The sequence below is a fragment of the Harpia harpyja genome, chromosome 4 (assembly GCF_026419915.1).
Source record: "Harpia harpyja isolate bHarHar1 chromosome 4, bHarHar1 primary haplotype, whole genome shotgun sequence".
Lineage (NCBI taxonomy): Eukaryota > Metazoa > Chordata > Aves > Accipitriformes > Accipitridae > Harpia > Harpia harpyja.
Genome location: NC_068943.1, coordinates 53443712 through 53460617, shown reverse-complemented (window position 1 = coordinate 53460617; position 16906 = coordinate 53443712). Strand labels below are relative to the sequence as shown.

Sequence of the window (16906 nt, the reverse complement as noted above, 5' to 3'; positions counted from 1 at the left end):
GGTCTCCACCCTCCCTGCCGGTGCCTGGCAGCATGGGAAGGATGAGGGCTGAGCTGAGCCCACGGTGCCCTGGGTGAGGCTGCCCGTGCAAGCCCAGCGAGGTGCACCCACCCCTCTGGGATCAGCACGGAGCATTCACCTGTCCAAACACGCAGCAAATTATAACCTTCAGCCAACATCATTTTCCCCTATCTCATCCTGCAACAGGGCATTTTTGGATGTTGCCATGTTGGTTCTTTCTTGAATGCCTTAACATTTATGGGCAGGGAGTGTTTGGAAGGAGGAAGGATGCTGGAGACTGGAGCAGTGTGATTCCCAGCTGCTGGCTCCCTTGCAGGCACACACATCCACGTGGCAGTATGCTTGCTTTGAAAGCAGCAACACCAACTGTCCTGCGAGACACGGCAAGAACATCTGACCTGATTTAGCGTTACTTGACAATCTTAAAGCACATCTTAATACTGTCCACCTCAGTTACACTAGCATTTGGACTAATAGCCCATGCTAGCATGGCTCAATTACATACTAAATATAGTCTAAAAGTACTTCAGCAGGAGTGTGACCATGCTGCAATTAGAGCGACACCAGTTCAATGCATTTCAGCCTTCCAGTAGTAATTGCAAATACTGTGCAGAGAATTTGAAATCTCTGTGCTGGACACAGCTGCAACATTTTTTTTAATTCCAAGGAGAAAAGAAAAAAAAAAAATTTTCTCATGGACTTGTTGTTTTGCCATGGGTTACTTTGTATCCTTATTTCTTTTTCATTTTAAGGGACCCACTCCTCCACAACTCTTGTAGACCTTTGTTGGCTACTAAGACATAAGCTCTACCACCAAATTTTCATGTGACCTTTCATTCATCACATTCCCTTCTGTCCCCCATATCAATCCCAACTGCCTTCTGTTGTAGTGCCTGCTGAACTGGCATGAGCATTTTTGTCCCTCTTCATCTAGCCTGTTTAGGGGAAACTTGCACTTTTGAGATCTTTATTTTTTGCTCTTGCCTGAAAGAGGACAAGGGTATAAAAAATTGCAGGAATTAGAAATAGTACAGGCAGGATTGTAAAAGGTGGTATTTTGTAAACTTCCTTAGGAAATAACCCAAACTACACTAATACATATGGACACAAGCACTCTTCTGACCACGCTGCAGCCTCTCACGTGGACTGCTGATTGCTGTGCATAAAAGCTTGTCTACAGCTGCCCCTGTTCCAACTCAGGAGCACCTGATGGTTTGTAAACCCAACGTTCAGGTCCAGTTTGAAGCTGATCTTGCTTTCAGATCTAAACTACACTGACCCTTATCCTGCCCAGCACGAGCACAACTGACATCAGGAGTTAGGGCAAAGTTCAATACTCTGAGTGCAGAAAAGCCCTTAATGCACCAAAGTCTTGGTAATTTCTCACTATTTGATGAGACAACTGCATAAGGAATATCTAAAAATTGCATAGGACAGCGAGCACTAGCTCTCTATCTCCTAACGTGACTGGTCTCCAGGCCTGGATGGGGTCAGCTCCTCACCAAAGGGAAATGATTACAATGGTGAAAAAAGAATACTGATTTTTACCAGCCACAGACCTGTCCCTGGGTTTTACAATAACATTCCCACATTCATATCATTCCTCTCTCAGTGGAATTTATGTCTCAAGTCCCAGCGATGCTGGAATAGTGCAAATATGTCTCCATGTATTTTACTTCTTCTGAAATCTAGTCCATGCCACATTTCCATCTCAAAATGCAGCATGATACTCCTAGTGCTTGTGGAGATGCTTCAAATTATTTTTCAATTAAAACAGAATTTGTTCCCCCTCGCTTTTCTTTTAAAGAAGTGGTGGGAGAAGAGAATGACTCTGTTACTCTCTCAAGTTGTTTCTGTGTAACATGACAGTGCCAATTACATCATGTTACCACCTGGGATATACGAGTAGTAGACAGCAAACTCCATGCTCAACACAGGAAAAAAAAATTTTTTTAAATAAATAAATATGTAATCAGAGAGAAAAAAGCCAAAGAAGCACTATGAAATAGCTATGTATGCAGGTATTGCAGCAGGTGCAACTTCAAATAAAACAGGAAAATGGCACACTGGAGGGCTTATCTTTGAGTCAATGCATGCGGCCATTTAGATACTGGCAGAAGTGAAAATAATGAAACATGGCAGAGCTACATTTGTGTTTATCACACTGTCGTGGTTTCAGCCCAGCCGGTAACAAAGGACCACGCAGCCGCTCACTCACTCCTCCCGCCCCCCTCCGGTGGGATAGGGAGGAGACGGAGGAGAGAAAAGAAAAAAAACCTGGAACCTCAAGGGTTGAGATAAGGGCAGTTTACTGGGACAACACAAAAAAAGGTTACAACAACAACAACGGTACTAATGAAAGAATATACAAAAAGAGTGGTGCACAGTGCAACTGCTCACCACCCGGAACCCGACGCTCTGCCACTTCCCCCACTGAAAGTCGAGAGCTCTCCCCCCGGCCCGCTCCCCATTTATATACTGAGCATGATGTCACATGGTATGGAATAGCTCCTTGGCTAGTTCAGGTCAGCTGCCCCGGCTATGCCCCCCCACCTCCCAGGTTCCTGTAAAAATTAACTCTATCCCAGCTGAACCCAGGACACACACTCAGAGCAAGAACTAAGGTGGGAAACAGAAGAGTCACGACATAATTACGGGGAGAAGGACACCAGACAACACCACACAAAAGGCAAGAAATTGGAAAGAAAACCAGGGCTGAAAGCCAGCATATTCTGTGAACATCAAGCAAAGGAAAGCCAAGATAGGGCAGAGACAGGCTGAAAGTCCATCAGCAGAAATGCACAGACCAACATGCAGAGCGGAGCATGGAGACGACAGCACTTCAGATCTATGGACGACGCACTCAGCAAGGGCAGACGTGCCCAGATTTGCTGTTATCGGACAAGAACATGGCCTTCGGGGTGAGAGGCCAGGGGTTATATATACAACAAATGATACTCACACCCTGAAGTGGTCTCCAGCCCACTGTGAAACATTCCACAGAAGCTACAGACACATGCAGAGCATGTAAAAATAAGATTTTGCCGAATAAAAGGACTGACAAGCACTACAAACAAAGGCTTTAGCAGCAAACACGAGAGAAATGAAAGATGCTGAAGAAAAATGGATCTTAAACAAAGATGCTGAGCCACACACAGAGTGAATTTCACAAGTTTTTTTGGTTGGATTGGTCTGGCATTTTAGCTTTTTTAATTAAAAAAACCCCAGCAAACAGAATTAATCATTTATACCACTTAGAAAAGTGCAACTAGACCTCCCATAACACAAACATAAAAAGACCCTTTTAAATGGAATAACACACATTAGAAAGAGACACAGAAAAGGAAAAGGCAATGACCAGCACCCCCAAGGACAGTAAAAGGAACCTGAACAACCCTGCTCAGGTCTGCACCCTCCCGGATGGATGAAGATGAGGAGGTATAGGCTTGTTTCGGAGTTTTGACTACTACTTTCAAGCCGCCTGCATGCCACCAAGCCACCTGCAGAAAATATGATAGCCTGAGGACCTAAGACCTAGCAAGGACAGTCTAAGAAGAATAGGGGAAGAGTGGAGTTTTGTGGGGCTACTTTGACAAGACCAGCTGGCATGGCTGTAGGAAAGGTTGACCCCCTAAATATCCATCTTATGGCCTTGCTGCACTGCTACCTCGCTGATGCTGAAAGCCGGTTTTATAATCCTATCCCTATAATCCTTTATATCTCTATTTGACAAAACCACTTAATTTGTGGGGGTTCTCTCCTAGGCAATAATTACAGAAGCCACAGGAAAATAAAGTCCAAAGTCTCAACCACCATCAGGTATCAGAAAGGAATGGTCCAGCTTCCAGAAGTACATTTGATATGTATGTTCAGGTCTGCAGAAGCAACAGCCTGATAGGTACTGTAGCCTATGCTCTAAATTAAGTAGACGAGAGCAGGATATGCATCCACGAAGTGCCTCTGCAGGCAGCATTCAGCAGGGCTTGGATAAATCAGAATTCATAATGTGTCATTTCTTCGAAGCTCTTCGGTTCAAAAATACCAAATCTCCTGGAATTCCCTGACCCCTGGGCACTTGCTTTCATCTTTCAAACAACTAATTAAGAGGACAGAGAGCAACTTCCTCCCAAATGAGAGAAAAGACAATTTCCTATCTCTCTACTGCAAAACATGGGCAGACTTTTGTAAAGGGAAAATACACTTAAGTACTGGACAGAAAAATACCCCATTTCCTGTGCAGCAAACCAGCCCAAGCCCTCCTCTGCTTAAGTCAACAGGAGTTTTGCTACTGACTTCCTCCATGCAGGCTTGGAAACTGCACTCTGCTGCATGAGGCACAAAAGCCACAGCAACTGGAGAAAGGAAAAAAAAAGAAAACCAAACACAAAAACCACCAAACAAAAACCTCTGCAAGTCCAACTTTTCCCTGCTTAGAGACCTTCAGTCATTGCTGTTCGGACTTATTAATCTTGCAATAGAGTAACATCTCCTAATGCAAGTGGTAGATCACTCCAGTAATTTATAATACAGAAATTCCAGAGAATTGAATTATTTATCCTACCATGTTTGTTTTCAATTAGCAGCTGAGACAGAGATGCATTCATATAGGGCTAGATTGTGCAATCTCACTGTTATGGGTGAGCACACACTCACAAAAGCAATGAATTGTGCAACCCTCAGTGACTGCTTGAGCACTTATAATTAGGCCCGTCTGAATTTAATATAGTAACACCAATTTATACCAGCTGAGGATCTGGCTCACTCCAATTTTAAACTGACCCAACGATGCCAAGTGAATCACAGTGTCTTGGGAACTTGCTTGTGACGTAACCCCAGCTACAAAGCAGGATTCCTTATCGATCCCACTGGGGAGCTCTGCTGAAGAGCCATTGGCAGCACGGCAGGCTGAGAGCGGGATCAAGTGTCCTACAGAATTTCACAAAAACTATGTCAAGGAGACATAGCAGAAGTGGGTGTGCATTACAACAGCTGCATGGGTTAGCTGGTCCCAATATCTAATTACTTTACTTATATGCCTAACAAAAGGCTCTGAGTACTCACTGTGGCTGAGTCGTCTTGCATTGCTCTGACCTGTGTTTGTTCAACCTCAATTTCCACATCCCTTCTGGTCAGATGTTCTTTTTTCCCATTGTATGAAGAGTTGGTGCATGCTGCCGGCAACTGTGGAGCACAGTTCTCACAGTCATGTTGCTGTAGCCATTGCTGTTTAGGGATACGGTTGAACTGACGCACACCTAATTAAACTCTTAAAACTCATTTTCCACTTAGCTTTGAAATCTGTTGCTTCTAGTTTCAAATCTGAAGAAGAAACTGCGTGCCTGAAAGCTTAACTAACTCTTCTAAATATTACCAGTCCATCTAACAGAAGACACAACACTGCCTTCAAATTTTGTCTGATACAGTGCTAGCAAAATAAACTTTGAAAAACTAAGCCAGTTTTGTAAACAAGCTCCATTTAGTGCTACTGGATGGCAACATCTGGTGAAAGTTTTCAAAGGGAAAAGGCCATTTTGCGGAAACAAACTTCAAACAGAGACTTAAACAACATCTTCTATTGGGAATAGTTAATCATAATGAAATGTTTCTTTAACATTTAAAGACTCCATTTTATCATTTTCTGAACATGAAAGCATTGAATATATTTCTTGAAGCAAAAAATTTATGCAGTTCTGAGTTACTTTTTCTTTATTCTACATTTAAAAAATGTTATTTAAAATAAAACCATGAGTGAATCTGACCGGGAACAATTACAAGTTATGCTAAAGAAGTATCTGGCCCTATAGATGCAGAGTAAATATGTATGCAAACACAGTAATTTACAACAATTTATAGAATACACTTCATTCAGGTTTCAGAGATTTTGACAGTGTACTGATCAATCAGCCACACTCAGATTAATTCCAGGACTGAAATTCTCTGCAGTGAGAGTAAACATTTAGTGCTAATTTAGAAAGGATGTTTCCATAGGTAGGTGATGTCATATATAATCCCCTGTTAAAAACATATCTATTTTTCCCCGTTATCATTAAGAATAAATTGAATGAAACACAGTGATTTGTCTCCTCATCCCAAAGGCAAACTGTGGAGGACGGGTGAGGCTGATTTTACAGAAACCTGTATCGACGGCTACAAGAAGAAATAGCAAGGCTGTCAATGACATTAATTGGAGCTGAGCTAAGGTAGCGCTGCGTTTCCCTGAAAGTCCTGTTATATAATTCATAAGCTGCATCCCACTAGAGAGAGCCAGTCCCTGAAGAAACTGTCTCCATGCTTGTTCCTGGCAGCACACAATTCAATTATCAGGCATCAAAATCATCAGCTGTGTCAATAAGCAAGCAGCACAGTAGCACGTACACCCTGAAGTCAGTGATAAAACTCTGACAATAGCAAAGTTTTTACCTGCATAAAGTTGTTCTTCACAAGTTCAAAATATTTTATCACCTTCCCACCTACTCCTTTTAACAAGCCATTGAAAATTATTATATTAATGCTGTAGCTTTCCAGCCTGCCCAAAGCAACCAGACCTCTTCTAGCTCCTTGCAGGTGATACTCTCCTCACAGAGGTTATGAAGAAGCAATTGCAAGGCATTCAAATAATGGAACAAATACTCTGGTTAAACTGAATACATATGTCTAGATTAGCCACTGGCTTCCCAAAGGGTTATTAAAACTTTTTGTGTGTTCAAACTTGGTTAAAGCGATTCCTGAATTCTCTGCCTTCTAAACTTCTATTTCAAAATCCAAAGCCCAAAACAAATCCACTATCCTGGCACCCAAAATGAAGAAAAACAGCGAGAGGCACAGCTACTCCTGAGGGGCAAGAGAGACAGAAAACACTCTGGTGCCCTCACTACTTCACTCAAAATCACTTATTTTCAAGCTCTTCCTTTCTGGCCAATAAACGCTGGCAGAAAATCACCACAGCCCCATCCACTTCAGACCTATTCAGAGCATGAGGCTGGGCGCATTCCACCATACACAAAGGGGAAGTTCAACTTCTGGACCTTTCTCTCTCGAGTATCATTTTAAGTGGGGAGCTGTTTGTCATCATCAGCGCTGTATCTCCCCTCAGAACTGGTGGAGGTGCTCTGCCATTTCTTCTGCTACCTATGGTGCTAAGAGGCATCCCCTAAGGCAGGGATTGATGGAGATGGAAGGAAGAAATGTAGATGTGCTCCTCTTACAGAGTGCAGCAGCTTGGCCAACAAGAAGGGATGGTTTTAAACATTGCTTTGGCCACAAAAGCACCTTAGGTCTGGACTAGCATTTCTGACCAAATAGTCCAGGCAGACACATGCCCTCTTTACAACTCGTGGCATTCAGCCCCAATTCATTCAGGCAACTGAATGGTTAAGGTTAGTGCTTCATCCAATTCAGAGTCCAGCTTTGACTCCCACCAACCCCCTGCCCAGTGAGTTCCCAGCCAGCCCTCTCCAGAGAAGCTCCTTGGCTTGCTTCCTCAGCCTCTCCTGTTCTGCTTTCTGCAAGAAAATAAACATGGTTCGTTAGACAAGGAGGAAAGTGATGCACTTGGGACCCCATTACACCTGGCTCCCCAGGTGGCTATCCCAGCACTCTTGGTTAAAGCACCTGGTGAGGTGACCACAACTACAATCAACTGTAACTGCATGGTGGGATAATCTTCTCCAGGCAAACAATTTCAAGGGGTTTGGTATCAGAGGGAATGGAAATTTTTCAAAAATCACTGGAACAGAATGACTTCTTACAACGCAAAATGAATTATCTGCAAATTTGAACCTGAGCTAAGCGTCATCTGGGTGGTCATTAACTGTTTAACTCAAAAAGAGTCGGAGGACCTCAGCACCTGCAAGGCAAGAACTAGTATTTATAATTTGACTCAAATGCTCTGGGAATGAGCTCCAAATACTTTGCAAAGTTTCTTCGCTTGCACATTCTTCTTGAAGTGCCAAGTTACATGACATCCCTACTGAAAGGCCCTTATAGCAAGCGGTCCTACAGAAGAGTAAGCCACAAACGGAAAAGTTTTTGCTATCTTAATAAAGCTCAGTCTCTCCAATGTATCCCTGGAGACATAAGAACAGCAACATTTTCTAGTAGAGGGAAAATAGTCTGCAGTTTATATGAAGCACTGGGCTATTAGGAAAAAAAAATGAGAAGGAATTTTCATGCTAAGTACCCTTTTAATAATGGAAGCAAAACAAGTCTTCTGCACCTATGCATATAGTTCTTTGCTTCTTCATTAAGGAAAATTTCATTTACTTGGATTTACAGACACTGTGGCTAAGCAGTCTAGAAACTGGTGCATAGATTTTGCAACACAAGTCTTAGTGCAAAGAAATAGCTGGGAAGCAGAAGAACATGCAGATGTAAAGATTTGCTACCTGCCTTCATCACAGCAAACTGACCGGCACAAATAGGTGAAGGACACACCAAAGAGTCAGTGTGTTATGATCAGCAATCATCTCAGATTTTAAAAGTAATGCACTGGAAAAATAGAAAATTTCCATAACAACAGGTAAGACTTTAGTCTGCCCCCTCTTCATCCACATCTGAAGCTACAGTCCTAGTCCAAAGTCACCACTGCTTGACTGGGTATAAGCTCAGCTTGGTATATAAAAGTAATTACTTCCCCTGTTAGTCAGAGTATCAGTATATACTTCACAAAGCCAAGCCACTATCCTTAATCTTACAGCCTAAATACACAAGACAATCAGTGGACAAAATGAGAAACAGGTACGTAAAGTAATCTCCTAGCAGAACAAAGGAAATCAGTGGCAATGCTGGAGATGTATCTTCGTATCTTAGTAGCACACCCATTAGCGTGCAGTCTCCTTACCACCCTGCTGCCTTTGCATCGGACTCTTAACTACTGGTGCTCTACGTTTCCAGGAAAGGCACCATACCCTGGAGAGTCAGAGTTGGATACAAGCTTGTTACGGAAGAGCTAGGAGCTTTACAACAACAGGAACCTGATGTTTTTTAGAGAAATCTGCGCACAGACAAATCTGGTTATAAGCAATGTGTCATAAACCAAGTGAGAAATTAATCCCCGGCAGAGCTAGAAACAGGTCCCTGGGCATTTAGTTTCCCATTAGAGCATGCTCTCTCCCGTGGCCAGTCAGCTGTGGACAAGCTGTATGGCTGCTTTCTTGTTTTAAATGTTTCGAGGGGCTCATCCGAGACTCCTTCAGAAGCTGCATCCCACCGCGCTATGCTGCGACACAACGGGAAATCCCACACCAACAGGAGCTCGTCTCAAGTTCAGGGCAATACAAGCACACCCGTGGCTCAAAAGTTTCTCATCTAAACAACTTTGTTTTCTAGCAGCTGGCAGTGGGAGTTGCACAGGTACAAGCACCTCGAACGTAGCAGTTGGAATTGGTTTGGTTCTGCTAAAATTGTTCTCGTGGAGCTGCTCATCCCACTCACACAACTGGGTAGCAAACAGGAGGAAAAGGAGAACTGATGAGGTCCGGCCATATTCAAAAAAGAAAAGAGCTGGGGGAGGACCTGCTTCAAAAGAAAATACAAAGCATATTGTAGGCAGCCTTCATAAAGGTATTTGACTGATTTTTATTCACATAAGTGAGAATAACCTGGCAATTTTTAGCTTCAGAGTAGCAAGGAAAAGTACAGTGAATTGAAGTTTTAAGCAGCAGGTGAAAAAAGCAGTATTTCTATTAAGAAACTTCTCTTTCTGTACCAAAAGTCATAATCATGTGTGCTTATGATGATTAAACACCTTCCCAGAAAGAGCCATATCATATTTTGGGGGTGATGTTCTTGTGCTACTATTTCATGCTGACAAGGGATCACAGACTACATAGACCAGTATTATGGTTTTTCTTTTGAAGCAAGTAAAGTGCATTACTTTCGGCAGAGTGCCCCAAATAGTGAATGGCTGGAGCAGAGACTTTCATCTCAGGTGGAAGAGCCACTGTACAACTCCTGCCTACTGCCCTGCACCACCCTACCACTGCACCTGACATTGCAGCTCCTCCTCAGGCAAATCTCCTGGCAATCAACAGAAGATTTTTCCAAGATTGAACAAGACCAAGTCCTTTGAACTTCTTCTATAAAAGTCCTTTTCTATTCATACAGCCTAAGTTTGATGCATTTAAAAGAATATCAACATATTTATGGCTCTGATTACATGATTTTAGAAAAGACTTCAGCAGGTGAGGGTGTTTTTGGCAGAACTACACTGTTCTGGAATGGTTTTCTTTCTGACTGGTTGATTTTTGAGAGGGGTTTGCAGACAGCACGTTTAATTCATGTCAACAGCCCAAAGCTTTTGGCTTCTTTATATTAAAACAATAAATACTTTTTACATATCTAAATTTAACAAAACTGAGAGATTAGGATCTTGGAATTGCTCTGCTCCCTACATAACACAAGAAGTTTTAAGGTTAAGGCTCAACATAGTAATATGTGCCCTACTTAGATGCCTGTGACTTCCGTGGTTGGATAAGGTAAAAGGATAATCAACTAAAAACTGTACAGAAGCAGAATGTATATTCCTGCCAACTCCTCTAGCTAAGGCCCTGGCATGTGTTAGTTAACTGGCAAATCCACAGTCCAGGCACACTTCCAACTGGAGACTCCAGCTACAACATGACACTTAAGTATTAACGACAATAGCTGAAAACTCACGAAATCGACCATTGTAAATAAAGGCACTTCATGCTTTTAGGGTCCAAGGTCTGGTTTCTGGGATGTATTTAAAGCTGCAACTACACTAAAAGACATGTTATCAAGATTTCTCCCCAAAACAAAAAAATCTCTTGGGATCAGTTATTTTGCTAGCATATCTGTTATTACAGGGTGAAGATTTCTCAATGGGTTGTTAAATAAATCATCCTGGTTTTACCCCTAATCTGTATCAGACCTGGAGACTGAAGAAAATCTAAAATATCTACCTTTTAGAAAATGGAAAGGAGGTGAAATGACCCCAGAAGCCGCAGGCACATTAGTCTGATAGGCAAAGCTTTAGATCAGATGATGAAAGGAATATAATAATGTGACGATAAAACAACAAAAAAAATAAGAGGCCACATGAGCTTGCCAGCCAGATCATATCTAAGCAAGCTGATAAATTTTTTTCTTGGCACAGGAAGCTCTGAACATCTTCTCTGCCTGAATTTTGATTAATTACATGAGCCAGAATTGACACATCATCATGAAAAACTCTGGTCACCAGTACTCAGAGGTGAATTTAACTTGGAGGTATAGACAGGGTTTCAAAAGCAATCACAGAACTGGGAGTATGCTCTTACTAGAGAAGACTAAAAGAGCTTGGCTTCCACAGAACAGCAAAAGGAAGGCTAAGAGGGGTATGATTATTGTCTATAAATATATGCATTGTATAATCAGTTGAGAGGAAGAGGAGCTATTCAATCTAGAAAGAAATAAGAACTGAGCTATATAGATTCTAATAAGTATGGGCAAAATTAGGACCATTTTTCTTTAGATACTGAAAGCAAAAATCACTTTTAAAATGGAGTTTGACATGTTTCTGAGTATGAAAATAATACATGCACTAAACAATATCCAAAACCAAAGAACTAACACAGAAGATCTTTTTCTATAGTATAGACCTAAAGGAATCGTATTTATTTACATCTAAATCCTTGACCTCCCACTATTCCAATCACCATACAGCTTTCTCTGTAAAGTTACCATGGCACAGGTAAGCGAATAATTCATTAAATACTAATTCATAAGTGGCTTATTTTGTAGGTCTTGATCCTCCCAACAATTTCAGTGGAGGTTTATCCTAAAGAAGATTTATACTTCCAGGCTCTTTATGTGAGCATCAAAAAAAAGCAGCAGAATTTGCACACACACAAAGAAAAGCTTTTCCCGGCCAGATCTTCGACAATTTGCTCCTCTCAAGGAGTATGAAGTACACAAACAATATCAGCGAAGATGTCCACGTACAGCCAAACAGATTAGAAACACTTTAGGTGAGTGCACAACATCAGCATAAGAAAGCATCAGTTTGTCATAAGACAAATCATATTTTGCTTCTTCAAATGTACATAGTTCCTAGTGCAGTAACTCAGCAGCAACTCTCAATGGCCACATTCTTCTCCCTGTGCTGCACCGGCAGACAAACGATTCTCCTTGTTGGAGGACGCTCAGCCCATCCTCCTGCAGCCCATTTCACTTCACGTGCTGTTGCCATATTTTAATTTCCCTTATTACTTCCATTTGCTGCTTACCTTGTAAATATATGTGAGTTTAGGACATAGTTGTTTGTTCGGTATTTATTAGGGAATTAATTAGAGGGGAGTAAGAATTTCTTGCTAATTTGTTTTGTACAAGCTGTAATCATTATTATTTTTCATGCATGCTCCCAGGGTTTATGGATAAGTGCATTTTAAAAATCAAAGGAAAAAAAAAAAAAAAGAGAGAGAATCCCCAGATCAGAATCAGTGGGTGAATCTCTAAAGATTTAATTTACATTCATCTACTATTAATCTGAATGCATATTCTTCTTCATTATTATTTTACAAACCTCTAGAAAGATCTGGGAAATTATTTGTATTAAGGTATTTGCATGTGCATGCCTCAAATTCTTCTAGTCTTGGCAGCTGTACTTGAAATTGGGATTTACACTGAATGAGGAAATACAGGTCATTCTGCAAACACAACAGAGATAAAGTCAATGGCAACTTGTTGGAAGACCTTGAATTCTTGCCAAGCCACGTTTCCCAAAATATTTTGCCCGACACCACACTCAAGCTTCAATTATCAGCTACTCTGTCCTGCAGGAGCCAGCTGCTCTGAGCATGGAAGGCACACACACAAAATGTAACCAAGTCATCATGCAGCAAAAAACTTGGTGACACTTAGACAGATGTATGATTAAGTCTTATCTTCAATCAAACTGAAGAATGCACTTTTCTTAATAGGGACTCACTTCAGCCTACACCTTAAGTGTGCTAATGGTTGTGTTCAGCATTATACTCAGTCATGCCAAAACACACTCGTAATTTTGCATTTCATTGCCCCAATCTAACAGTTTGGGGGTTGTTACAAGGTGGGGGGTTTTTTGCTATCTGTGTCTTGTCTCCACTTGTTGACAGCCCAGACACAAAAAAAGAAAAAAAAGACATTTTTCTATTCTATCACTGCCCTTTCCTGTTTATATTTTGTTCCAGTATGAGGAGTTAAATGCAAAGCAGCAAACCCAAGGTTAGCCCTGTTTTCCAATGATGTTTCCTTATTTAGTGGTTAGTTTTACTGCAATCTTCTGGTCTCTCTCCCACAAATGTTCTCAGTTCTGTTCTCTGGAGCATAGTTATTCTAAGTACCTTTCCCCCAGCAGCAGCATGCTAATACTTCTTGGCTTTTCAAAAGAAGGTTTGTCTTCTTGAAGGCGACCGAAACACATCTTGAAGATCAAGTATCAAAGGGCTCAATCCTGACAGGGTACTGCAACAGAAGATAAGGACCCAAATACTTTGTGGATCCCCACAGCTGAGATACCCAAGCCTCTAAGATGTACAACACAACACCACAATCTCTGCATTCTGGAAACACCTTGAGGGCAGTTTCCACAGGCAAAACCAACCTGCAACCCCAAAGGGCATTTAACACCCAGGCACACTGGTTTGAATCAGTTCATATTTCATATTATCAGAAAAACTGTATCACTGCATGCACTTGTCCAGTGCTCTCTGTTATACGAGCTGGATGTCAGCTCTGCATTTCTTTGCCAAACTTTAACCATTCAGCATGAAATAACCCTGCTGGATGATTGCCTGGGCTGGGGTGGGTTGGTTGTTTTTATTCTTAAAGTAGCAGCCAGGGTGATTTTACCAATTTCCTCAAATGAAGCTGCAATTTCTGAAATAAGGCACACCTCTCCAAAGGAGATGAGTGGGAGCCAAAATGGTTTGGAAAATATGCATGCTCTAAAATATTAACTACTTCTTGTATGTGCGAAGATCTAATGCCATCCTGCTTGGAGAAATACCTCTGGATTTTAACAGTCAAACAAGTTGTCTCTTTCTACCAGACCTGTGAAAATACAGCCAAGTTTGGACAACTAGAACATCAGAAAGTCTCAATTTGCACATAAGGAATACAAAAAATGGTGGAGAATATATGTTCATATTATTATGCTCAAATGCATAAGGAAACTAAAATGAAGTTTATTCTAGCATTTTATAACTTCTAAGCGGTTAAGTTTGCAGCAGTTAAGTAATCTCTTAAAAAGTGTCTCATTTCTTTCTAAATAAAATCTCACATGTAATGAAATTATTGTTAAGAATCAAGTGTAAGAATTAGCATGTGTCTCAAAGCAGGCTAGGCTGCCTCCAGAATAACACCAAAAAGTGCTATTAATGGGTAAAAGCATGCTAGTTAGAAGAAAAAAAAAGCCTCACAGACTTAGAAAATGGATGCTTTTTCAGTAATTATGTGGATTGAGAAACAGCTATTTTTGTTGACATCTTCAAAGAAACTTTTACAGTTATAATAAGAAAACAGAGGAAAATCAGCAAGCACAAGGGGGGGGCGGAGGAGGGGGTCCAGAAAAATGGTAGTTTGAAAACCAACAATGAAGACAAATCTATTTAGGAGAACAAAAAGAACACCATTTGGGTAGAGGCTAGGGTTAGTGAAATCACCTACTGTGATTTTAATCCATGCACACATCAGATCAGGCATTTTACTGATGAGATTTTAATTGGAGCTTGGTCACCCTTGAAAATCCCTCCCATAACACATAGCTAGGCTGTGAATCAGGACAGTAGGGATGATGACACAAGATACTCAAAATTAGAAACTGTCTGACAGCTAAGCCTGTTAAAAGACACGTGGCAGGGGAGAGAGTAAATAAACAGGAACTTTTCAGAAGGTCATATTTGTATGTTTTGTGGTCAACTCTTGCAGCTTTATGATGACAATTGTGATATTTAGGGTTGTATTTGGTGATTTTTTTAATTACTATTTGTAAATCCAAGCTCCTATATGAGAATTACAGGATTAAACATAGAGTGAGATGTGTAGAGGGACACACCAGATTTTAGGCACTTTTCTCCTGGCATTTATGTGTGTCCAGTGAAAAATACTTTATCCAGTTAAACCAAACAGACTCTCAGATTCTCATGATCTTTCCCCAGGTACTGATGAGCAAACTCGAGTAAGTACAGGCCACATTTCACCATGTTCCCCTATTTTTTGCAGGGTGTTTTCAATGAAACCACTGGTGGCAAATCCACAAAGCTTCTCACAGAAGGATCAAGGGTGATCGCAGTGAACATGTTTTACTTAAATGTGCGCAAACGATGACACTGTCATTGGGTATGTGAAACAGCCGCTTTCCAGTAACCCTGATTTTGGCCTCACTGGACCAGACCTGGAGGTATTAGTCAGTACAACTAAGGGAATCCAAGTCTATGCTGCCACAGAAGAGTTTTTCCCATTATGTATGAAGTGTTAAGTAATCTTACTCATTTACTAAAGCCAATGACTAATATTACAGAAGTTTGTGCAACTCTAAATTTCACTGCAGAGCTTTTGCAGAGCAATTAGCTAGCACAAAGCCAAACTTAAAAAAGATATTTTGGCCATGACTCTCTGATGGCACCAGCTGATATGCCCTGAACCCCAACTTAAAAAACTTCCTAATGTAAACATGGCTCTTGCTGTCTTTTGATATTGTTCCCATGTACAAGGAGTTTTAAGAGCTTTGCTATAAATGTAGCAATTCTCTTACAAACAAACAAACAAAAAACAGAGGGACTTGTGACCCTCTTTCTCTCGCATCTTCTACATGTATTCCTGTTACGAAACTTGCCTCTTTTATAACAAAGAAAATCCCCCCCCTCAGATACATGATGTTGTAAAACTTCATACTCTTTTTTTCAGTCTGCATTATAATCTCCAGGATCTTCCAAATCTGACTCCAAACACTAAACTGTGAATTCACAGCTCTTGGACTGTGGGTATACAAAGATGTAATGGCATGCCAGTTTCCTTTCCTAAAGCAAATACAATTTTCCATTCACAAAAATTTGCAGAAACAGCTTTAATTTCTCTGAAAATCTGGCTTTACATGTCAGTCCAGACCAGAATTTACCTTTTTCAATACAGAAAGGCCTCTTAAATTCTAACAGTGTTTATCTTTTCTTTAAAATAAGTTTTTATTCACGTTGGTAGAGGCTTAATCTCTCTCAGTAGTCTCAGTATTTTCAAAGGGATTATTTACCACCTCAGTTAAAGGAGAACAGAATCATGTGGCCAATTAAAAAGATGAAGGAGCTAGGGTTTTCTATTAAACTTGAAATTACCCTCAAACTACAATTGCAACTATCCTTATGGATAAACAAACTTTAGCCAATTATTGCAGCAGCAAACCAAATTAAGATACAGTATCAAACAAGATTAAACATGAGATTAATTTCTTGAACAAGTACACGCCCAAGATGGCAGAACTCTTCAGCAGCCTGTTTTACACAATCCAGCATATCCTTGTCATTAGGGCCCTGAAGGAGGACTACAGATCATCAGGTGTTGAGAAAGCTCAAATGTTTAAAACCACAGAGCTGTTTTAGCAACAGTGAGAATGCTGTTCTAATTTTTTTTTTTCATTATTTTGAATAATTTTTGTCATGAGTTCATCAAACTAATTTGTGCTTCAGAAAGATCCTATCAACATTGGAGTAGCATGTCTAACCTTCACCAAATAAATCAACCAATCTAGACTTTTATTGCCCTGGATGCAGTATCTACATTTGATCATCTCATAAATTATTGCTCACCTCTGATTCTCAGAAGATTCTGAATGATCCATTATCAAGCAAAAGCCTAAATAATGTAGTATTATTATTTCATTGATGGTATATAGTTTCTACCTCTCTAAAATTCA

General features: G+C 40.7%; 1 protein-coding gene across 2 annotated transcripts in view; it reads right to left on the bottom strand.

The window, feature by feature from the left end:
* PLCB1 (phospholipase C beta 1) overlaps positions 1–16906 on the bottom strand; it is a 420728-nt gene that overhangs the window by 301465 nt on the left and 102357 nt on the right. The gene's annotated exons all lie outside the window — the stretch shown is intronic.